This window comes from Leiobunum rupestre, chromosome 1 (assembly GCF_980474605.1).
Source record: "Leiobunum rupestre chromosome 1, qqLeiRupe1.1.hap1, whole genome shotgun sequence".
Taxonomy (NCBI): domain Eukaryota; kingdom Metazoa; phylum Arthropoda; class Arachnida; order Opiliones; family Sclerosomatidae; genus Leiobunum; species Leiobunum rupestre.
The window spans coordinates 42,770,009-42,795,379 of NC_143384.1; the positions used below are offsets into that span (position 1 = coordinate 42,770,009).

Here is a 25,371-nt window from a genome sequence, read left to right on the forward strand (position 1 = left end):
GTTATTTATTCAATTCATCTTATTTATATTCGATTTTTGTATTTTATAACAAGGAAGGGTTTTACATTTTATACTCGGAGGATGGCGCCACACAGGACTGGGGGGATTTCCTTCTTTAATATAATAACAGCGCGAGACCCACTGCTGCTGCCATAGAAATCTCATAGGTAACTAGAATGCTGCCGCCTACGGCCGAGCTTGACGCCAGTTCGCCTTGATCCTTCAGCCAATGAGAGGCCGTAGAGTGGTTCCGCCAAGGAAGATAATAATCCTCCTTGGTTCCGCGTAACTATAGCGGGAGCTAGCTTACGCCATTCTCTCTGGTGACATTAAATTCTTGGCAGAACCACTCTTTGAGCTCTGATTGGCTGAGATCTGGCTATCGTCTGCCACAGCGTTTGTTCCATTTGCCAGTTACACGGCAGCATTCTAGTTACCTATGAGATTTCTATGGCTGCTGCGCGCTTAAATGCATTACTTTAAATTTAACAAATAAAAAAATTATATAAAACCTCTTTCACAAGTGGAAGCATAGTGTAACTAACTCACATAGAGTGGAAGGCCCTATGGAAGCACGTGAAACATTAATCCTAACTATCCAAATTGTTTCCGAGGCTTGAATCAATATAGTCCGAAGAGCGATCGTGTTGTTTTTACATTTTTTAGAGTATAAACTGACTTTTTAATCTAGATATTGTACATGACCTTTAGACCAACTTGTTTATTTCAAGCCTCGAAAACAATACGTTGCGTACGAAAAGGGTTCACAAGTTTCGCTGATAACCTTCCACTTTATGTGAGTGGGTTAAATTAAGTTTTTTACAGTTTATACTCGGAGGATGGCGCTACACGGCACAAGGGGGATTTCGTTCTTAAATATAATAAAGGTGCGAGACCCGCTGATGCTGCACCCTTAAAGGCCTAGGCATTCTTCTGCCTGTCACCCTTTAAGTTTACTTTCCTGTCAAACAAATACCCTGGTGGTAGGCCAACATGTTCTGCGGTTGGCATACCACCAGGGTATTTGATTGGCGGGAAGTAAACCTAAAGGGTGACAGGTAGAAAACCTAGGCTTTTAAACCAATAAGAATAGTAGTCGAGGTGAAAATTAAGAAAAAGGATGGCTACTATCGTAATATTTCCCAAATTAGTTTTAAACTGATTTAAGCTTTCGTCAAGTAATGCAAATATTAATGTTGCCATATTGACTACGGCCGACTTTGATCTCACGCTATAGTGGCCAACCGATTCGTCGAAGTTGCTATGTTAATCTACGAGCAAAAGATATCTGTAGGAGTTGAGCGCCTCTTGCGGAATATTATTTTTAGAATAGTTTTTGCATTGAAGCCAATATAAAAACTATATGAGTTCAGCGCCAGGCTCGTTATAGCTGGAAAATCCTTGCCCACGGCATTTCGGCGAATGTGTTGGCGGCTATAGCGAGAGATCAAAGCTGGCCGTGCATTGAAAGAACACCGTATTTTTTGCAAAGATTACAGATAGGGTAAATTTCAAGGCTAGCAGACGAAATTCTGTAATTTCCCTCTCACCATCTCTATCTTCGTTGCTGAACCACTAATTAGCAGACGACAAAATATAGAATTTAAGATATTTGCTAATTAATAGTTCAGCAATGAATCTAGAGATGGCGCTACGTTTGCGTCTCCAAATGCTTTTCGCTATGCCATCTCGGAGCAACAAACACAGCGCCCTGGCTAGACGCTTTAGCGCCTGCTGCCGTCGGAAGGGGAAAGTTTTGAAATTGTCTTCCCGTTCGCCCGTAAAAAGTGCAGTGTAAAGGCTCGTGACGCTCATCCAATGAAATTCGTACACAACCCTTCGTTAGCGTGTTTAAAGGCTAGCTGCGTTCTCCTTGTGCTTGTTGCTCCTAGGTGGAAGGCAATGGATCGTCTAATAGTTAAAATGTTGCTCTTACGTCACAAGACACAGCTTTATTAGTATATTCTTCGCAGGAGCAATTTGCACGCGCGCTAGAAAAAGCTATATTCGTCTGGCTTGTTCGCGTTTTTAATCCTCGATTGTAGCGCGCGCTCGTAATCTTGTAAAAGTAAAAGACTGTGACGTAAGAGCCACATTAAAACAAGCAGGCCACGTTACTTTATAAAAGAACTATTGATTCATGTTTCGGTTGTATTAAAAAACTTATTGGCATGATTTCTTTGCAGATCTGACGTCACTGTCTCTTACTATGACAAGTTTCAATGGCCATTCGTTTTGCCATGGCAACCAAAAATATTCTTCACAACTCAAGTTTAAACTTTCTCTACGTAAAATAGCATGGAGAAATCACGGATTATATTTAATTGATTTTACCCAATTTGATCGATTTTATCCAATTATTTGGCCCAAAATTTTAATTTTTTAATTTTTTACGTAGATAAATTTTAAATTTATAGTTGTGAAAAACATTTTTGCTTACAAATTGAATGGTCATTGAAACTTTACCTTTAAGGAGCTATCAAGGTACGTAAAGGTCTACTTAACCCCCGAGTTTGAAACAAAATGGAGGAGAAACACCTCGGGATGTCTCCTTGTAAATTATCGCTATATTCTTACTGTTAAATGGTCGTTTTCTATTTAGTTGTAAATTTTCTCATTGATTTTACGTTATGTAAATCAAATTGATTTTAATACATCCTAATTATTTCCGAGTGTGGGTCATTTTACGCTACAATTGCCACTCGCAGCGAAATCGCAACAAAAGAGCATCTTGTTAGCGGGCCCGTGAAGTTCCACTTTTGAAAAACAAAGTTTGAAATTCCATTGTGCGAAGTTTTGGCGAGAACAAAGCCACAATGGATCGAGCCCGTTGGAAGGACGTCCGACCAATTAAACATTTTTTCACCAAAAACAATGGGCCGCATTCTTGAATTATGCAAAGAAAGATTATATTACGACCCGCCGCCAGGGGTCCGCCCGCTCATTATTCATCAGATCCTTCGCTCCGATCGAAAATGCCAAAACGACGTAACTGACATTTCGACATTATTCACTAATATTTTCTACTTAATTTGTTGTTAGTATTATTGATAAAGGAAATATAACCTTTATATTTAACCTCTATACAGGATGTTTCGAAAGGTTATTCAAAAATTTTAAGGAGTTGAAGGGGGTGAGTTGAGAAGTATGCCTGTTTTATCCCCATTTTCCTACGAGGAGTTAAAAGGGCGCCAGAGAGCTTCAAAGTGTGGCCTACTAGCCCCTGGAAGTAGGCTGTAACAAGCGCAAAACCAAGCAGCAGGTAATTTAAATACTGTTTAATTAAGTTTACTTTTTTACGTTGGTTACCTCGATTTGCTTACAAAGTCCTTTTTTACCTATCACACGAACCCAAACCTTAATGTTCGCTTTTCCCTGCTGCTTGGTTTGGCGCTTGTTGCAGCCTACTTCCAGGGGCTAGTAGGCCACACTTTGAAGCTCTCTGGCGCTCTTTTAACTCATCGTAGGAAAATGGGAAACAGACAGGCATACTTCTCAATTCACCACCCTATTACTCCTTAAACTTTTTGCATAACCTTTTGAAACACCCTGTATATAAACCAACGATTTTAGGTTATTTGAACTCCGCAACAAACCACTAAACAACGTAGAAATTTTTTAAATCTATAGTATTTATTGGCCAATATTCGAACCCGTTGTTATGGTCTAAAATATAGGGAAATAATTCCTATTAGATGTGAACACGCTGTGGTAGAAATTTTGTGTTGCCCAGTTAAATTATTTCTATTCAAATTGTTAAAATAAAAACCGTAGATTTTAAATAAATATTATTGTAAATTAAAAGGGTTATTTAACGTCTTGAAATTTAAGATCTACAGCAACGTTTGGTAGCTACTTTCGCCAGGTATAAGCTACCTCTTTTTAATACACGTGGCTGCGTAACCCTACCTCAAAATTGAAACGATTCTGTTTCCCTTTAACTTATAACCGAACAAAAATAACAAATATATAGATCTCCATTCAACATATTTTATGATAGCTAGTAAAAACTCGCAAATTCCAGTTGATACATTTTGGCAATTTCGCGCAGTTCAGTTCCCTAGTTATAATGGGGCATTCTCGAAGAACAAAAACCACAACTCTGCGCTTCGCTAATCAACGGATAGCATCGGAAGACATTAAAAGTTAAAAACGGCATAAATTAAAAATTATTGTACGATAATTAGTCTCGAAATGAACGATCGGGCGTTTTTTGCTGTAAAGGCACGACCTCTCGTTTTCCTCGTTCGCATAATTTAGATTAATTGACCGGCCAATCAAATCCGCTTCGTTTAGGATAAATACCCGAGATAAATGCAATTGTGTTTATTTTGCTGAATGTTTATTCTATTAGAGACACGGTTTCAAATTAATTGGATAGTGCTTTTCGCGTACAATGCTGAAATTTACGAGAAATAAACAGGAAATTGTTCAAGCTGCCTCAGAAATTATCGCGCGCTTTAGTGTATGGAAATAATGAAGAATAAAAATATTTAGCTTTATTTTTTAAGTCTTCAATTTTCTAATTACGAGTACACTACACCAAGAGCGTATTTAGGTCACTAAGAACCTAAGACAAAGTCAATTCTGGGGCCATACCATAGAGTAATCCATTCACATAGAGTGTAAGGCCCCATTGAAGCGCAAGAAACGTTAATGCTAACGAGTCAACGTGTGTTCGAGGGTTGAATATAACTAGTCCGAAAAGCGATGGTGTCGTTTTTACATTTTCAAGAGTATAAACTGACTTTTTATCCAAATATTGTACATGACCTTTAGGCCAACTTGTTTATTTCACGCCATGAAAACAAGACGTGGCGTACGAATATTTTTCAGAAGTTTTGCTGATAGCCTTCCACTCTTTCTATGGCCCATACTTTTGTACTTTTCGAAATTATAATCATCATGCAGCACCGCCCGGAGGTGGAAAAACTTGAATATTTTTATAATTGAATGATTCAGGTTAAAATCCTAGATCAACCACAAGTAAACATTTTTTTAATGTACCATATTAACTATAGTTTCTATAATAGGATGCAACAATAGAATCGAAAAAAGTGAGATATTAATATTTATTCTCCATACCCGAATTTGATTATCAGACGAGCTTTCGCCACGAAGTCAGGGGCGGACCGTTAACTTTGGGGGCCCTGGACTAACACTGTTTGGGGCCTAGCCAACTTTGGGCAAGCTGTGGCGATATATTCGACATGGTAAAAATTATTTTTATACCCCTTTTTAATTTTTAATTTAAAAGGTTTTTATTTAATATCTGATCATGAAGGGGACCCTTTGATTGAACGGGGCCCTGGGCAGCAGCCCTTAAAGACCATGCCTAAATCCGCCACTGCACGAAGTATGGAACAGTGGCATTCTTGCTTTTCTATTGTTCAAACCTTCAAACCCTTGTGTGTGGGCAGTAGTAATTGTCCTTTGGCAGAGTATTTAAGTAGCTTTGCTCCTCACTTAATAAAACGAAGATGCTACTGACGATAGATAGGTATAGGCATATTCAACCGAATCCCATTCAACCGAATATTTCTGGAAAAATTTTCTAAACATAGCCCAATGAATGAGACTTACGGAATTATAAAGCTCTTTTAATATTAAAGTTTCTTTGATTATTAATAAAATATATACAGGGTGTTTTTTATAGCTCGAAAAAGTGATTTTTTCTAGAAAGTTGAAATTTGTACTGTACATTATACGTGCCGGGGGACACTTTCTACCAAAATTGCATCTAAATCGACAAATATTTTCACGTTTTTTGAAAATTGAAATTTTAACCGCTAGGTGCTATAAGAAAATTGTCAATGAGAAAATTGTAGAGCGTCACCGAAAACGTACAAATAGCGTTGGCTAAAATAACTTTTTTTGAATTCCATTGGGAGAGTAGTGTAACTTTATGAAAGTCAGAAATTTGTTAATTTGGTGTTTAATGCAATTTGGCTTGCAGTAAAACTCGCATTTGGGAAATTTTACATAGGAATAAGTACCATCCTTACAGAGCAACGCGTCACCACGGTTTACGAGATGGAGACGCTCATCAACGGCTGGATTTTTGCAACTGGCTGCTAAATTCCGTGCACGACGACCCACAATTCCTCCGCAACATGCTATTCTCGGATGAATCCTCGTTTGCAAGAGACGGCCCTTACAATCACCAAAATAATCGTGTTTGGGAAGACACAAATCCACACTGTCACCAATTTCAATTTGGGCGCTTGAATGTTTGGATTGGTCTTGTTGGAAACCGGTTAATTGGTCCAGTATTCTTACCGCAAATTCTAAATGGCCAGAGTTATTTAGATTTCTTGAGAAATGAGCTAGAACAACAACTGGACGAACTGCCGTTGGCGCAACGAGCAAGACTGTGGTTTCAGCAAGACGGTGCCCCGTCTCATTACCACAGCCGTGAGAGATTACCTAAACAACGAATTTCCACAACGATGGATAGAGAGAAACGGTCCCGTACACTGGCCAGCAAGGTCGCCCGATCTGACTCCGTTGGATTTATTTCTTTGGGGCTTCGTCAAGGACAAGGTGTACGCCACTCCGGTTGAGACCCTTGAAGAGCTGCGTCAACGAATTGTAAGCGCTTGCCGGGAAGTAACCCCGGAAATGATTCAAGCCGCCTTCGACACTGTGATTGTTCGCGCCCAAGCCTGCATCGCAGCCGAAGGTGGTATTTTCGAAACGTACTTATAAATTTTGTTTGTAAGTAGATAAATAAAATGTCTCTTTGTTTTTTCAAAAATTCGCATTTTTCATCCTACGAAATTAAATCGTGTAATACCTTCTTCGCCATTGTTTCCTCGATTTTTCAGCGGTGTTTATTGCATTAAACACCAGATTAACAAATTTCTGACTTTCATAAAGTTACACTACTCTCCCAATGGAATTCAAAATAAAGTTATTTTAGCTTGCCCAACTTGTCACTTTATCAAGTCATATTTTGTCAGCCAACGCTATTTGTACGTTTTCGATGACGCTCTACAATTTTTTCATTGACAATTTGCTTATAGCACCTAGCGGTTCAAATTTCAATTTTCAAAAAACGTGAAAATATTTGTCGATTTAGATGCAATTTTGGTAGAAAGTGTCCCCCGGCACGTATAATGTACAGTACAAATTTCAACTTTCAAGAGAAAATCACTTTTTCGACCAAAAAAACACCCTGTATAATATTAATACCAACGGGTTGGATTTTAGGTTGAATTTCGTCACACCGTAGGTTAGTGTAGGTTAGGATAGGTTACAATTTTCAAACATTCATATTTATGTGCATGTACTAGTTGAATTAATGTAAAAAAATTATCAGGAAATTGTATAAAAATATACTTGGAATGCCTAAGAAACACTATATGGTGGACAAGGTAATCTCCATAGAAATTAGCGTGGAATAATAGCAATAGGCGGTAGCATAAATTGCAAAGTACACTGGGTAAAATTTATTTCGGGAAAGATTTGAGCGCCACCAAACGGTAGAAACCTTTAAAATATTTCATTTGGTTATAAAATTGCTTTAAGCCGGGAGTAGTGACTCACTCCCGTAATCCCAGGCGTCCGGGAGGCAGAGTTTGTGGAAGGCCGTGTGAGGACGACCACTAATCCCCCAACGGGTGGTTGTCATACTTCCGCCACGGGTGTCCCAACCCTATCCCCAAGTATCCCCCGTTGGCGTGGCCGTAACACAAATCTCTCACCTGATTAATTAAGTGGACGAGCGGACTGTATTGTCCCATCCGTCACAATCGCTCATAACGAGCTTCTAAAAAAAAAAAAATTGCTTTAAAGTTTACCCTTTAAATATTTATTCTTTTTTAATAGAAAAAGTTTAATTTGTGAAACTGAATTTAACAACGACTCGGACATGAGTATTATTATTGTGATAGTGATGTAGTGATGTTAGTCTCTGACTAGAAAATTGAAAAAAAAAATGAAAGCGTTAGACTAACGTTGTTAACCTAGGCTTAGTGAAGCGGCCCCAATGTTTTTACCACGGCCAACCCCGATCGTGGAAGCGCGTTATAGAAGTTGGCAGTGCTATGACGAGTTTCCCGGAACATTTTAACAAGCTAGCTACGGACCAAAACAATTTATGCTATCGTCTATTGTAAAAGACGTGTGAAAAATTCTTCGTTAGCTAAATATAGATTGCGGATTTGCACTTTGAACCATCCGCCATTTCATAGTCACACAAGTTAGGTGGCATTTTACAAAAAGATCCTTTCACACAGTGCTCGATGACTTAATTTAGATGGCGTCAACAGCTTGAAACGTAGAAATTTTACATTAATAGCCAAAATTTATATTTTATTTGAGTTAGAAGTTTTTTTTGGTAAAAAATGCGGAAGTATTTGACCTTACCAAAAACCTTGAAATTTGCGCCATCTTCTACTAAATTAAGCGTTAAAATCGATCTTCGGAGGCATCTCGCTCAAGGTTTCCAATTCTTTCGTACAGAAATAGTGAATTTTCTGAAAGTTTGCGATACGTATAGCCAACGGCAAACTACTACACGACTAGTATTACTATACTAAGCCCCCCAACATGATTTATTTTTTAACTGTCAGGCTATTCCACTGCAACGCCCCGGTGCGTAATCCTCGAGAGTTAAAAATCTAGTACAAGATGGCGAATACTGCTGTGGTGTTATTTAACGAGTTGGTAACTAATTTTTGTGGTGACACCGAAACGTGCTGTTACGCTTTATTGAGATTCTTTGAAATCATCAGTTTTGGGACTGAAACCTATTTTGAAGAATACTTAACTGGGCTATTTTGCTCTTTTAAAAACTGAAACTCCGTTTCAATGGAGGCTGCCATCTTGTACCGAATTTTTAAATTCCAAAAACTACACTGGGTGGCGCTGCGTGTTGTCATATATTTTTGCCGCGACAGTATTAGGACCAAAATTTATAGGCTTACATTACTAGCCTTGTAGTAGTTTGTCGATGTTATAGTTAAGGGCTGATACAAGGGTTCACGTAGCAACAGTATATAAAAAAAAATTAAAATTGATTTAAAGCTAGCCGAGATTTTTTAATTAGTTATTACGTTCTGCTTATAAATTATGACTAAAAACGTGATGTATTTTGGCCCATCTCTGCTAATAGCTATTTTGTTCGATCTATATTTTAATTGATTGTTTATACGTAAAATATCTGCATAATAAACCAGAAGATAAACCAGTGATTAATAGTGACTGATATTTGAGGTTATACAGAACAGGAAAAGCCAAAATAACGGCTTACATGAAAAATTATAAGGATTAAACCAGGTGACATATCTCGACTATGAAAGTCTAAATGACCACGCAACAATTGTATTTGAATCGCAATGAGGTTGAGTTTACACTGTTAAATTATCTAGAAACCTTAGAACACCACGCGTGAAATGGATATACTAATGTGACACGTCCTGAGTGCTATCTTTTGTTAGAGCACGGTCAGGAGTCCTAACAAAAGATAGCATATAGACCTTGTACCGCAGATTAGAATTCACTGACTTGCGCAAAGTCAATAGTGTTTACCCACTTCCAGCCGAAACTTCGAAAGAATTAGCTGCGTAGTTACCATGGTAACCAATTATAGATAGCGCCCTACAGCAACCGATGCTGGAAGATTTTTTCGGAGTTCACGTTCCGAAAGAGGGTAAGCTACAAAACCGTTAATCGTAAAGATATTTGAATTCAAATCTACGGTTCGCAGTTTTACATTATCTTTGCTATATAACCATGTCTCGAATGTATCAAAATGTACTGCCTAACGAAGTAAAATGTAAAAATTATACCTCCTATAGATTTTATTTATGAGCAATATTTTAGTCTGTAATAGTTTTAGAAACTCATAATAATATCGTATTTTATCCCGCGCCATTAAAATTTTCAGTTATCATAAGCAACTGGAGTTTCGAAAATTCAGGCTGATTGTTTATTTTTAATCGTATTTTGAATAAATCAGTGAAAACCGGCAAGGCTACGCGTTTCAAGGGCGTAGCACGGTTAATTCTCTCGTAAGAGATATATGAGTAACTTTTGTCGTACTTATAGATATACCACTCACTAGTGCATTAGTATAGTTAAAATTGAATAAAAACAACGTATTTAAGTGCACTATAAAATCTTTAATTTTTAAAGACAAAAAATTAAAAATCGACTCAACCAGTTTCGGAGTTGCGTCTTACGCTGCCATCATCAGGCTTAACCTCCGTATCGATTCTAAAAACGTGATCTAAATTTTCCCGAGAGACTGAAAAACATACACTAGAAATTTGTGTACCCCCGTACCGACTGAAAAACAAATGAAATTTCCTTAAATGAGAAAGTGATCACCCTCGATTCGCGTAAATGGTGTCTCGGAGGAAAATTGGTAATGGCCGCCTCCCGCCGAGACGCGACTCGAGTTGAAGGGCGTTTCGTCCTTGTTAAGAGCCCATCGCCAAAAACACCGAAAGCGCGCCGCTACGGTTTCTTTTCGTGAAAATTCCGATTCCGAAATGAAACCCGTGAAGAAAACTGTCTCGGATTCAATTTTTGCTTACGTCCAAATTGAGAGCACCTGCAAAACCAAGTGTTTACTCGCCTTTCTTCATTTAAAATCCGATTTCATGCCCTGTTTTACGCGAAATTGACGTCTTAATTGTTTCGGTCAAGAATTATGAGAAAGCGGCTACTTGGCGGCCGTAAATCCTTTGACATGATTTTACCCAAATTCTGTTTTTACGAATAGTTCAGGCTGGTGTAGCACAGCCGCCGTAAAACCATTTTCAAACAAGAAATATTTTATCGTCTGCTCTTGGATTAACATTGAGCATTTTTACTCCAAATTAAAGTATTAGGCCGGACTTAGAGATCCTGGCCTCATAGGCAGATAAGGAGTCTGGGCCCCCTTTTCACGCGCTGCATTTACTCTCATCCCTGGAACTAGGCTGTGCCTGAATTTCCCCGATTCAACGTAGAAGTCTGAGCTCTACGGTTATATTACTAAATAAAAGCTCTTAACAATCGTCGACTAAATACGCGATAATTATGCAACATTGCGATTTAAGGCTGCGTCCGTAAACTGCCAGGCACAAAGTTTGGTAATTTTAAAACCAATTCTTCTACCTAGGAATTTCTCCAATATAAATTACGATTAATATTTTAGATTTATGCCTTCGAATACAGTAATTATCGTCACTGGAGGGCCCTTTCCAAGGATGGGCCCCTAGGCCACGACGGAAATACGGCACTGCCTGTCGCACTAATAGAGCATCTACAAATTGGACCAAATCCGATTACTTGTCTTTACTTTTAGTTTGATTAAAGTTGAGGAGTAGAAAGTGTAGTTCAAACGATCTCTTCTACCCTTATACAGACGAATAGTGAAAAGTGTATTGTCTATAAATGACTGGTTTTTACTTTTAAAACAATAAACACAGCCACAACAAATTGAAATATTGAGAGACCCGTGTCAACTAATTTCTTTTTATTGTTAGATCATCTGATACCACGTCTTTCACATCGTTCTACAAAAAATTTATTCATTTTATAATAAACATAGGGGTTTTACATTATGTTCTTATGTGCAACGATAGCTTTTGAACATAATATAACAAAAGTTAAATATTCCGTTCCATATAAACCATTATTGTCACTTGACTACCCTATCAATTTTAATTAAACTGAACTTGTTTTCTAGCGAAGAATACAGATCATTTCTGTTCAGAATATGGAAGACATTTTGATGAACCTGACTCGAGGACTGAACTAACATCTTTAGTGTAAGTCCAGTGCAAGCTCTATGGACTGACATGTTACATGGATACTTAGCTTATAATTACTTTAGTTACCCCAAACGTGATGGTAATGCAGACGACAATGCCAAATATTTCAATTTAATGCTTGTCGGTGAAGTAACTGACGAAACACTGAAATTAACTGTTTTAACGAAGAATTTTCCCGCAAGTTAAATAATGGAATTCCATTTCACAAAATCGCGTAAAATTAATCCTAAACAAAGACACAATCGCCGACGTTAACAATTAACACTATCCACTCTTAAAACTCTTCATTTACCACGAGATAAGTCCTGGCAAAAAATGAAGGTCAAAATCGCGATACCGAATTCTTATAAAAATACTCACTTGCGTCAAAACTAGTTTAGGATAGCCACCATTCAATTAACGTATTAAATATATCCATGACGTGTCGAGTTTTTTTTTCTCTCTCCGTAACCACTTTAACAACGACACCTAGCGGCTGAAAATAGGCGTAAATTATTGAAAAATGCAAAAATTCGTTTTCAGGAAAAAAATCCCCGAAAATCTTGCAGTTAGGTTTGGGAGTGCATTATCCGAACATTTAGAAAATGTTTAGGAACGACACGCGTATACGGGGAAGAAACGTTAGAAATCGAAGGGACCGGTTCTGGCCATGGAAAGCTAGTCAGCGAGTGACCCAAATTTCGAAGACAAGTTAGGAGGGCTTCCAGCTCCGAGCTGCCAGTTCCAGTGAAAGCGCTCGAGCAGGTAACACGCGTTTGTGATAGCTGGCCCCCGCTCAAATATCGGAATCTGGCCCGGCCCGGGCTCTTTGAAGTTTGTTCTATATTCCGTCGTTCGTTCTCGAGTCGCGGTTAATAGAGAATACAGGATTGAGACGTCCTAAGAAGGATTCACCCGCGATCGTTTTTCCACAAAAGTGTCTTGAATTTTTAAAGTGTTTTTGACTTTTCGGACTAAAATCGTTTTTTTGTGGATTTTCCGAGGAGGAAATTTTTGGAAGTAGTTCTAGACTAATCTGCCGCCCCCCCTCCGAGGATTTAGAAGGTGAGTTGATTTTGAATTTACTTCTTTTTACGTTCTAATATTTTTCAATATTAGAACCGGTTGGGTTTTATTGGGGTAAGAAAGCCACGAATTCTTGCGGTTATTGGGGAAAAAAATCGATAATTCTAAATAACTTCCACGAACCATTTCTAAATGTTAAAAAAATTACCGAAATTAACTAAAATTACCTTTTTATACTAATTGAATATAAAAATTTTATTTAAATTGTAATATAATTAAAAATTAAATTATAATTTGATGCTGAAATATTTAAGTTACACAAATATAATTTTTGCTGCAGTTTTGTTTTTGATAATACTTATTGAAGAACTGTATTTAAATACTTTAATTTAATAGAAGACGAGATGATAAAAATAGTCTAAATGGATTTCGTTTCATAGTTTAACAGTATAATATTAATCCGAAATATGCTTTAAGATTACTATTTCTTTTGATAATTTCCAAGCTAATTAGTTAGTTATTTACAAAATTTATTATTATTTAAAATGTTATCATTTCGCTCTTTACGAACTGATTTAATTGGAAAATTTGTAGAATACTCTTTTTATAATTAAATCCGCTTATAGAATAGATCAAGCGAGTCCTAGTATAAAATGTAAATTCTTTAATTTGTATCCTTTCTTCGCGTGATACGCGATTTATCTTTGAAAACAAGTAGAAACTCTTTATCGAGTCGTTGAAAGCCCAAAAAATAAACGTAGTAGCATGTATTGGGAGGCAAATAAGGGTCAATTGATCATGCAAGGTGTTTGAGCGCTTCGTCGCTTCCGAAACCAAGTTAGAAACGTGCTGGATTAAATGCACCGGAACATCGAGAAAAAATGGATGCGTCCGGGGAAAGAAATGCTCTTTTAATACGATGAACTTCCAGGAATGTTTCGCCGAAAATATTCGTTCTATTTCATTTCCATGGCGATATAAATAAACTCTCCGGTAAATGGGATAATACGCTGTTACACTTGCTTTTAGTTGCCAGATTGCGTAATTTATTTCGCGCCAGGTCGAATGGATTAATACGAATCATGTATAAAATATCTAACGAGTTAACGTGAAATCAAAACAGCTTCAAAAGATTCTGAAGGACGTCAAAGATTGCGTAGATATTGCCAACCAACTATTTTGGAAATTAGGCAAATGGCGATCCAAATACTTAATTTCCAGAAAAATAAGAAACTACAATTACACTATGAAAGGATTAAATTTCCTGAATATTAAAACATTTTATTGAGAAACCATTATTTTAAGAAAACTTTTATATCTAGAATTACTCAATGATTAAAATTCTGACAGTTTATAAACGTAGGATTAATCTGTTATAGAATAAAGTTAGGATCACTATATATAAAATTATTATAGAATAAAGTTAGGATCCCTATATATAATTATTATAGAATAAAGTTAGGATCACTATATATTATTATTATTATTATTATAGAATAAAGTTAGGATTACTATATATTATTATTATTATTATTATAGAATAAAGTTAGGATTACTAAATATTATTATTATAGAATAAAGAATCTGAAAATTTAAAAATATAAGATTACTTTATATTATTATTATAGAATTAAATTTAAGAAAATTAAGAATTCGATTATTCTACTTTCGATAAGAATAGGACCTACTAATAAATTATTCTATGAAACAATACAATTAAAAATTAAATAACTATCGTATAGCTAATACAATAATGTAACATTTAATCATTTTAAGAATAAGCCAACCAACGACGTCCGGATTGTCTTTGCAGATTAACTTTAAAATAAGTTCTCTAAAAGTCAAAAATTAAATTTATTGAAAGACAAAATATTTTAATATTGCCTTGGAAACAAGAACGATTAGCGTAAAATTATTAATTCAACCTCTAACATTTGAAACTACTGGCAATTAAAAATCATTTTAATATTGGTCGATATCATGAAAAAAAGTCAGCTTACGCAAATATTTCTTTAAAGTTGAAATACCGGTCAGAAATAAATGTAAAAAAATTAAGGTTAATATCTTGCTTAGTTGTTACTTATCATAATTCCAGGATTTAAAAAATAAACGTTTAAATGTGAGAAGATTGAAACACGTAAGCCTCCTACAAGTTCATTTAGATTCGTAATAATTATTTTCGATTTCTAAATATAGCGACATACTTTCTAGATTGTGACAGTTTAGATCACCTTCACATTATTTGGAAAAACCGGTTGCTCTGGTCATATGCTTAAAAAAGAATGAACAACCCGTTTTTGTTTTACTGAAAGTAAAAAATAAGTTAACTTCGTTAACACGGGAAAGTGCGCGATAAATTAAAACTTTCTGTGTCATTAATGAGACGTTAAAGCTCGCGATGATATAAATAAAATTTCACGTCCGGTCTCACGCTGTTTAAAGAGTCTCAAATTTATGGTATTTGAACACGATATTTTATATTTTTAATAAATATATAATATACAAATATTATTAATGAAATGCCAGTATTTCGTTTAAATTAATATTATTACGGTTTTATTTATTGAAAATATAAGAAAACATCATTTAGAAATATTTTTTGTACCTTTTTAAAATTTATGGATTTTTATCTTTTACCATTATTCACGTTTATTGATAAATTAATAATATTTTTAAATGGTAAAAATAGTGAAAGGTAAAAATAATATTTCAAAGAAATTTATATGATAATAATATTATTAATAAATACGCTTATTCTTAATTTTATTGATGTTTTTTATACGTTATACAACCAAATAATAAATAATTTTAAACAGAAAAGAGTACAAAAAATTAATTTTATTAATATCAATATAAATTTATTTATATGTCTTATTCAAATAAAAATATTTGGCTGATACATAATATTAAATATTTGGCTGATAAATGAAATTAAATATTGCCTTAATTACAAGCAAAGTACAATCATAGGTAAATTAACGCGATATAATCACTATAATTTTAAATTATAAAACTACAAGCTCGAATATTTTTCGTAATTTTTAGTTGAAGCGAAAATGCCACGAAGTTGAAACTGAATCAAACTATGGGATAATTTCAAATTCAGACCGAACAAGTTATTCGATGGAAAAATTTGAATAATGATACATCTACTTTCACCAAGGCCTACTAGCCGTTTCTGCCCGAATTAAACCCCCGAGCGCCACCACACCCCTCAAATATAATCAAAGACAGAAAGAAAAATACACGCGAAAGGTCTTAGCTTGCGGGCTGGAAAAGATAAAATTAAACAAAGCTTCGAGACCGCTATCTTCCACTTAGGCTCTTCAGTTTTTCCAATTTCCAGAAAGCAATTTAAAATTCATATTTTTTGTTACAAATACCAGTAAATATTCTGTACTCAAATAGCATTTAATTAGTGCTAATCTTATTCAGTGACTTATTAGTGTTCACAAAATTTTACAATGTAGAACGACCCACTGAAATATAAATTTATTTAAAGGAATTTAAGTGAAATTATAGCCAAAGCTGGAGTTTTGATTTAAAATCTTTTGAATAAAATGAAGAAAACAACGATAGTTAAAAGTGCACAAGAAAATTTTTATTATTAAAAAAAAATTTCTTGTGCACTTTTAACTATCGTTGTTTTCTTCATTTTATTCAGTATTTTTGTACAAGTAGCTTATAAATTTTAATTAAAATCTTTTGGAAATATTGCAAGTAACGGAAACGTTTTCGTAGATGACCGGTAGACTCGGAATCAGTCAATATTTCACGGCAACACGATGAGAATACACAGTCACAATACACTACAGTAAGGGATTAGATTAGATTAGGTGATAAATTAGTAAAATGAGTATATAGGCTACTATCCATGGCGCAGGAATAAGATAGTTCTGAACTCCGAAGAGACTATGCATGCTTAACATAGTTTCTATCCATGCCGTTGGTTTTCAAAGATCTTCCAAGTATTTGAGATAATCTAAGTATGGATCCATGGCATTGGAATGCTTAATATCCTCCAAATACTTGATGTTCATCGTGAAACGCGTCCAACTTTTTTGTTATTACCTTCAAATAATAATGCAAAGACACGACACAAGTATACCATTTTATTGATAAAGAAAGTACTGACCAACAGATAAATAATTGAACTCACTATAAAAATCTATATTCATGCAGGTGGCCATGGTTGCTCAAATGCCACTGCTACGCTTAGGTGTCTAAAACGCAAAATTTTATTATAACAGCTTCAAACGGAAAAACCCAAAGAATTAGATAGAAAATTCGTTCCGAATCACGCAATTAGATCACGATGAGTGTTAAACAAACGCGAGGAGTTTAAAAATAACATTTCGAGTGGCGAAATTTAGGCGTTCTCTAATACGCGTTTTATTGAACGCCCTTAATCTCGTTAATATGGAAAAATTGGGTGTGACATATATATTTCAATATTACGGATATAAGGTCAAACGGGTGCCGAGGAAAGCTAGGAAATATTTCAAATATTTCACGCGGTTAGTGAAAGCTTAGTTAGGCGAGACGGTAGAGAAAAAAAACTGAAAACGTTTGGAGCGAACGAGAAAAAAAAGCGAGTCAACTTTTAGGCACCAAAACAGAGAAAATAAAAATAAAAAATTAAGGTTACTCACGAGGCGTATCCAAGCATATTAAAAAATGGGTGTAACTCGAAGGCACAGTTCTCAACGGCGAACCCATCGTTCCAATACGTTTTCGCGAAACTGCCTGTATCAGCAATTAATTCTTACTCTCCCAATTTGCGGGGCTCTGGCGTTACGCTTCGAAAATCAACTTAGTTTGTTTCAAGTTTTAGCCGACTCGTCGCATTTTTAATTGTACACTCGATTCTCTCAACACAAATGATACTCTGTATCATATAACATTAAAGCTGCCACTGAAATGTATCGAAATGTTGTTCTCTATTTGCTAACTCGCCGGAGTCGAGTTATAGAAAATTTAATCTAGGATATTATCAAAACCAGATTAATTTTGCTTGTTATTATTAAAAATAAGTTCATTTAAAGAGAAATAATCAAATTCACATTTTAAATTGTTTATAAAAGATATTTTATAAAGCGAAATAATCATATTCAGGTTTAAAACTGTTTGTAAAATATATTTTATAAAGCGATTGTGTTCTAGATAATTCACCCGTTTATTCCCATTCGACCAAAATCCCATTCGACCGAAATAATTTTAAAATGTAGCCCAATTGGCGGAGTGATTTGGTATTTTATTTATAAGGTATGTACTATCGAAGATCCATGTTTAGGTTAGGTTAGGTTAGGTTAGGTTAGGTTAGGTTAGGTTAGGTTAGGTTAGAGTTGGTTAAGTTTACTATTTCAGTTTTGGTTCAGTTACTTTTCTTGACTAGGTGAAGATAAAAATATAATTCATGCTCATGATGTATAAATACCCTCCTTTATTAGCTATCCGCTCCATTGCAAACGACTTCAGTAACTAAATTGAAAACATAGCAAAAGCCAATTTATATAGCAGCGTTCGGTCGAATGGGACACATAAAAACCGCACGTTTCGGCGGAATTCGGTCGAATGGGACACCTCAAAAACCGCCTTCGGTCGAATGGGACTAAAGCAATTCACCATTTAAAGACTAATTAACTAAGTACTATAAATCTAAAAGATATTATTGATGGTTTACTATGTTCAGAGGCTTTAAGGTATTTTTTTTTAAATTCAATTTTTCAAACTAAAAGTACAGTTTCATTGTATTTTATTAAAAGAGTTTACATTTTTCAAACTAAAAGTATAGTTTTATTGCATTTTTAAAAAATATATTACATTTTCAAACTAAAAGTATAGTTTTATTGCATTTTTAAAAAAGATATTACATTTTTCAAACTAAAAGTATAGTTTTATTGTATTTTTAAAAAATATGTAACATTTTCCAAACTAAAAGTATAGTTTTATTGTATTTTTAAAAAAGATATTACATTTCCAAACTAAAAGTATAGTTTTATTGTATTTTTAAAAAAGATATTACATTTCCAAACTAAAAGTATAGTTTTATTGTATTTTTAAAAAAGATATTACATTTCCAAACTAATAGAATAGTTTTATTGCATTTTTAAAAAAGATAAACTTTTTCAAATTAAAAGTTTATTTTTATTGCATTTTTCAAAAAGAGAAACTTTTTTCAAACTAAAAGTATATTTTTATTGCATTTTTCAAAAAGATTAACTTTTCTCAAACTAAAAGTATATTTTTATTGCATTTTTCAAAAAGAGAAACTTTTTTCAAACTAAAAGTATATTTTATTGCATTTTTCAAAAAGATAAACTTTTTTCAAACTAAAAGTATATTTTTATTGCATTTTTCAAAAAGAGAAACTTTTTTCAAACGTAAAGTATATTTTTATTGCATTCTTCAAAAAGAGAAACTTTTTTCAAACGTAAAGTATATTTTTATTGCATTTTTAAAATAAGAGTTTACATTTTCAAACTAAAAGTATAGTTTTATTGTATTTTTAAAAACAGGAGCTTTTGAGCTCGTGGCCCTTTGTCTAAATTTACTATTACTTTTTTGTATCGGCTAATGTAAAATAAAATTTAAATTAATCTTAGTTAAGTCTTCTATCTAATTTCTATTTTGTTGGATTGGACTTTTTACAGAAGTAACGCTTAAATGATTTAAATCAATGGTAATTTTTAACAGTTAACTTGATTTAAATCATTAATATATTTTTAACAGTTAACTTGATTTAAATCATTAATATATTTTTAACAGTTAACTTGATTTAAATCATTAATATATTTTTAACAGTTAACTTGATTTAAATCATTAATATATTTTTAAATTAACTTTATTTAAATCATGAATATTTTTAAATTCACTTGATTTAAATAAATAATATATATTTTAATTCACTTGATTTAAATAAATAATATATTTTTAAATTCACTTGATTTAAATAAATAATATATTTCTAAATTCACTTTATTTATTTAAATATTTTTTAAAAATTACCTTGGTTTAAATCATTAAAATTTTGTTAAAATTAATTTGATTAAAATCAATAATTTAAAAAATAACTTAGCTAACCCTAATATAAATTATTGTATGTGTTCAGAAATGGAGATTATATTGTTTTATACGATATTAACCATAGTTTACGCAATAAAAAAAAATTAAAAACCAATTTTGACGAATTTGGGTTTCATTTTAGCTGATTTTGTAAAAATATATCCGTTTTGTATCGTTTTGTTAATGCGACTTTTGTGATTAAAACTGCTTAATGAAAGGGTTGCCCTAGAAAACATTATGATTTAAATTCGCTCTAAGCCATCACATAAAAGATATATATATATATACACAAGTAATTAAAAGTTTTAAGAAGAAGCCGTTTTAGAGCTTAGCGCACGAAGTTAATAATTAGAGTATTCCCAAGTTCCAGGATATGCCCTTGGATATGGAAATTATTCCCCATTGGCTAGCTTTTTAAGTACACGCAATGAATGATATCAGATAGAGTCATATCATAATTTTTTTACCGAAGTTCAAAAATTTTGGAAAAATAATATTCAGTAATAAAATGAATGACGTAAGGTTTCTGAAGGAATTGAGAAAAACGTATTTTTTGTTTTCAAAAATTAATATTTAATGTTTGTCTTAAAATAAATATGTGCTCCAAATACATCTATAATTTAAAGTAAAAAAATTGCTAACAATTAGAACTGAGACTAAAAAATATTTATAAAGAGGTTAAACTCCCCATAACAGACGGGGCTTTTATGTGTGAATAATATACACTCTTACAAGTTATCCCCACGAAAACGAGTGGGTGAAATTAACCCGTCAAAGTAATTACTCTTAAATAACAATATTACGTTCGTACAAAAGCAAACGTGTACGGAGAAACCCCTATTACACGTATAAACAATCTACGCTACATCTACTCTCTTACCAGTTATCAGTATTCGTTTTCCAACTACTGCTTAATCTCAATAACAATATTTTCGAAGGAAACGTACGGATAAAAGGGAGTAGAAAATAGGCATTTGCAGAGTTTAATGTTTCATAGAGTGGAAGGCCCTATGGAAGCGCATGAAGCATTAGTCCTAACGAGCCAACTTATTTGCCGAAGATCTAGGTAAAAAACCCCTTACCCAGAGGGGATGAACACGCAAACTCAAAGCAGAATGAGCTATTCCGAGATTTCACCCAGTGACACAAGATGGGATCGAACCCGTCTGTTTTCGCGGCGAGGTGAAAGCTCCAACCACTCCGCCAGCCCACCAAGTCTCAAGAGAGCCGAAACTTAAACGAAAGTTTAGTACAAACACATGCTATCAGGCGAAAACTTACTATATAAATCAGATTATATTTAGTCTAATAATAATAATAATAATAATAATAATAATAATAATAATAATAATAATAATAATAATAATAATAATAATAATAATAATAGTTTTGTTTATTGTGCACCTTCCACAGTACAGACGACCTAGAAGGGCACAAGTCATTAAATTAAAATTATCCACATAAAAAGTAAAAAGAATACAAAAATCACAGAAAACATTTAAATTAAATGCATCCCGCAAAAAACAATAAAATCAATAAATATAATCAATAGAACTAATTTTTAATTTGAATTTTTCTGTCATTAGTTTTAGAAAAGATATCCATGCCCGAATAAAAGGCGTCACAGTTTTTCATTAATCTATTCAAAGGAGTAGAATTCCTAATGTTATATAAAAAATATTCTGATCAGCATTTCTTATTTTATCTAATTAATGGTATTTTGAATTGGATGATGCTTAAAAGTTCTATACAGTCAATTTGAGATAGAAGCAATTTTTCTAAAAAAGCAATGTCCAACTTAATGAGGCAAATAGTGATTTTATCTACACCTAATTGTCTTAAAATAGAATATAATAAAATACAAAGTTTTATAAACTGAACAGATTCAAGTTGTGCAATGGATAATAGTGAAGCGTCGAAATAGTGCTAGCTAGGAGCAACAAACACAACACCCCACACAAGGAGAACGCAACCCGTCCAAAGTCGTGGATTTTCTTGCGTACATTTTCCATTGGTTAGACGCTTTAGCGCCTGCTGGCGTCGGAAGGGGAAAATTCGGAAATTGTCTTCCCCCCGCCCGTAAAACGTTCAGCGTAAAGGCTCGTGAGGCTCGTCCAATGAAATTCGTACACAAACCTTCGTTAGCGTGTTTAAAGGCTAGCTGCGTTCTCCTTGTGTTTGTTGCTCCTAGGTGCTAGTGTTGAACAACGTTCAAAACATGATATATTTATAACGAGAAATTCAACATAATCATAGGTTGATATTTAAGTATTTGACATCAGATCTGTGATTTTAAAAAGGTGATAATAATTTGAAACTGCAGACTCGTTCAACACGAAATACCTCATGAGCAATTCGTCTCAGGGTCGCGGCTAACGTGACGGAAACTGCTGTCACACCCTTTTCGCAACAGGAAGGCCTTCGGAATATCCACCCTGCGGATCAATTGTAACATTTTACAAGGACAATAGAGGGATCGTCTCCCGAATTAACTAACCCTACGTGACATGCCTACAGTTTCGATATTTATAATGACACAATGACGCTATTTTAATGTGTCATTATTCCTTTTTGTAACATAGGAGTGCCATGCTTTTAAATCGAAAGATTGTACTTTTAAATTCAGATTGTGATCTTATTCTTAAATGGAAAGTACTGGCATACTAATGTAAAATCTTCCCTAGAATAACAAATCAGGGTGAAAATATTGAAAGAGGATAAAAGTATGAAAATAAGAGTCAAATATAGGAAAAAGGGTTAAATCATAGGAGTAAATAAATAAATCATAGGAATAAGGGAAGAAATCTAAAAACCAGGGTAATAATCTACAAATAAGGGTAAATTTAAAAAAGGGAAAAAATCTAGAAATAAGGGTAAATTTAAAAAAGGGTAAAAGCATAAAAGCCAAAATTAAGGTTACTTTCAGGTAAAAATATAGAGCCACTTAACGGCGAACACCAGAAGCTCATAATCTGGTGTATTTTCGTCTGCTAACATACCTTTTGCTTAGCAGACAAAATTGCAGCAGATTATGAACTTCACGCAGTGGCCACTACGTGGCGTTACGTAAATTGAAAAGATCAATTGACGTTTTTTTAGCTCGAGAAAGACCTGTTCAGAATGAATTAATTTCCTTTGAATATTAAATTGAAAAAATATAAATAAAAACTACTATAATATAGAACAAATGTTTCACTATTGTGTACCACTTGAATATTATTTTTAGAAATTATTCAATTTTGAATACTATTTTGAGCAGCCAACACTTCCTACGTATTTCGATTAAAACCGCCGCTAGAGGTCTCTATCGAATCCAGAAACATCAATTGAAAATGAAGACACTTTCTAGAACATCATTTTCTTTTTGTTTGTAATGACTAAAATTAGTAACGGATATAACGTGGAACTATTCTATGAATGAACTGTTTTTTATATTTAACGGAAGAATGATCATGAGCGATGTTACTGAAAAGACTCTTTCGCAGCCTTTGCAATATTCACAATATGGCTCGATTTTAATTAAAAGCTGACAAAGAATGAAAGTAAACAAGCTGGTCGAAACATAACGTACTTTGAAATGGAAATGTCACTTAAACGTTATGGAGGGATGATGGTACAACAAGACCAGTTGTTGAGCAATGATTTATTTTCAGCGGGTGGTGTGCCACTGAACCTGATACCAAATAGCACAAGGTTTCTAGTTCAAAAATATATTTTATTGGTTGCTTAAATCATTACGAAATTTTCGTAGTGGGTCAAGTAGTCCCAAGGAAGATCAAAGGGGAATTTAGGCATGGTATTTATGGGCTGCAACCCAAGACCGCGTTCAACAAATAAAATAATAATTTAAATTTAATTTAATTTTACTTTGATTTTTTAATTTTTTATTTACCCTGAAAATTGCATCTGATACACCCACACTTGGGTTAATTGGGTAGGCCGCAAACAGTGTAAGTCCAGGGTACACAAATTCAACGGTCCTCCAATGAGGAAGAGCTTGATTATTAAACGCGTCCTTGGGATAAAATCCTAGCCATCTAGACACAATCACCCGACATATCCTGCCATGAAATTAATTGATTTTAGAAATCTTGAAATCAACTTGAAATATGCTTAGACAAAAGTCGGTTACAAATCGTAAAATAAAACTAAAATAACAGAAGGAAAATCATATTATATAATCTGAAAATCAACTTCGAATTTCCATAAAATAAAATAATATAATAAAATTAAGAAGTTAAAATATTTTTCTCGCAGGCACAAGTTTATTGTATCCTTTAAATGACGTAGTAAAATCATTAACACGTGACCTCTCGTATTTTATAGCAACACCCGAACACCAAATTCGTAAGTGCTTTGATCTCGCGAACTCCGTCCTGCCACGACGCACCATCAGACTATAACTTTTCATTCTAAAGTAAAGAAAATTTTATTTAATTCGGTATAATTAGATATTATACAGGTTAAGCCAGCTCTATAAAACGTGTAAAGGAAACTTGTAGCTGATATTAGAAGATCATTATCGCGCAATCTACTTTCAGCTATACAAGTTCTCCCGTTCACGTTTCCGAGGGCTGGCTTAACCCGTCTAATAATAACTGATAAAAGTGGTACGTAATCACGAAAAAGTCCGTCTGACAGTCGGCACTGTTCGTGACACCAAAAAAGCTTGTCTTTCAAATTGAAAGAAATCCGATAAACAAGTTTATTTTATAGAAACAGCCTATTTTTAGCGAGATTATTTAGGGTAGTCAGACTTAACATCAAAACGAAACAGTTCCGGTCGTGTTCGGACTTTGAGACGGGTTTGCGGTTTTTCCCCCATCCACGATTCGAGCTTCTTCTTCCAAGAACGTCAAATTGAGGGAACCAATAAGATGGCCGATACTAATTTTCACATGCAAACTCTTTTTGCAAACTTTACGCAAGTTTTGATATTTTCAGAAATAGCCAATAGTTTGCAAATCATATACTAATTTGCGGAAGATTTTTGCAAAATTTTATCATATATTGATAATTTCAATTCTAATTACCTCAGATATCATAGTTTGCAAAAATATACTATTTTGCGCGAGGTTTTTGCAAACTATGATATCTGAGGTATATATAATTGAAAACACCAATAAACGTGGAAAGTTTGCAAAAACCTCGCGCAAAATAGTATATTTTTGCAAACTATGATATCTGAGGTATATGTAATTGAAAACACCAATAATCGGTTTACAGCGAAGATTCTAGTTAATTTCGGACGTATCTGGGGAACGTCAAGTCGATTAGAATTCTCGCGAGAAGAGTCTACTTGACGCTATTTCAAACCAGAAAAAAGAACAAATATTGTGGTTAAAATTGTTACGTTGTAAATTATGATTTAAAAGATTAAAAATTAAAATAATACATTTTGGATAAAAATTAATAAAATTTATATCAAATGTTTATGTAAAAATCTTACGCAAATTAGTATTTTATTTGCAAAATATTGGCTATTTCTGAAAATATCAAAAATTGCCCAAAGTTTTCAAAAAGAGTTAGCTTG

The 25,371-nt window shown here is 33.9% G+C and overlaps 1 protein-coding gene across 2 annotated transcripts in view; it reads left to right on the forward strand.

The window, feature by feature from the left end:
- The first annotated feature begins 12,557 nt into the window (after window positions 1-12,557).
- LOC149962997 (uncharacterized) overlaps window positions 12,558-25,371 on the forward strand; it is a 61,554-nt gene continuing 48,740 nt past the window's right edge. For both annotated transcript variants that reach the window (XM_090180301.1, XM_090180304.1), the window contains exon 1: window positions 12,558-12,812. The gene's annotated coding sequence lies outside the window, so the exon portion shown is untranslated. The remainder of the gene's footprint in view (window positions 12,813-25,371) is intronic.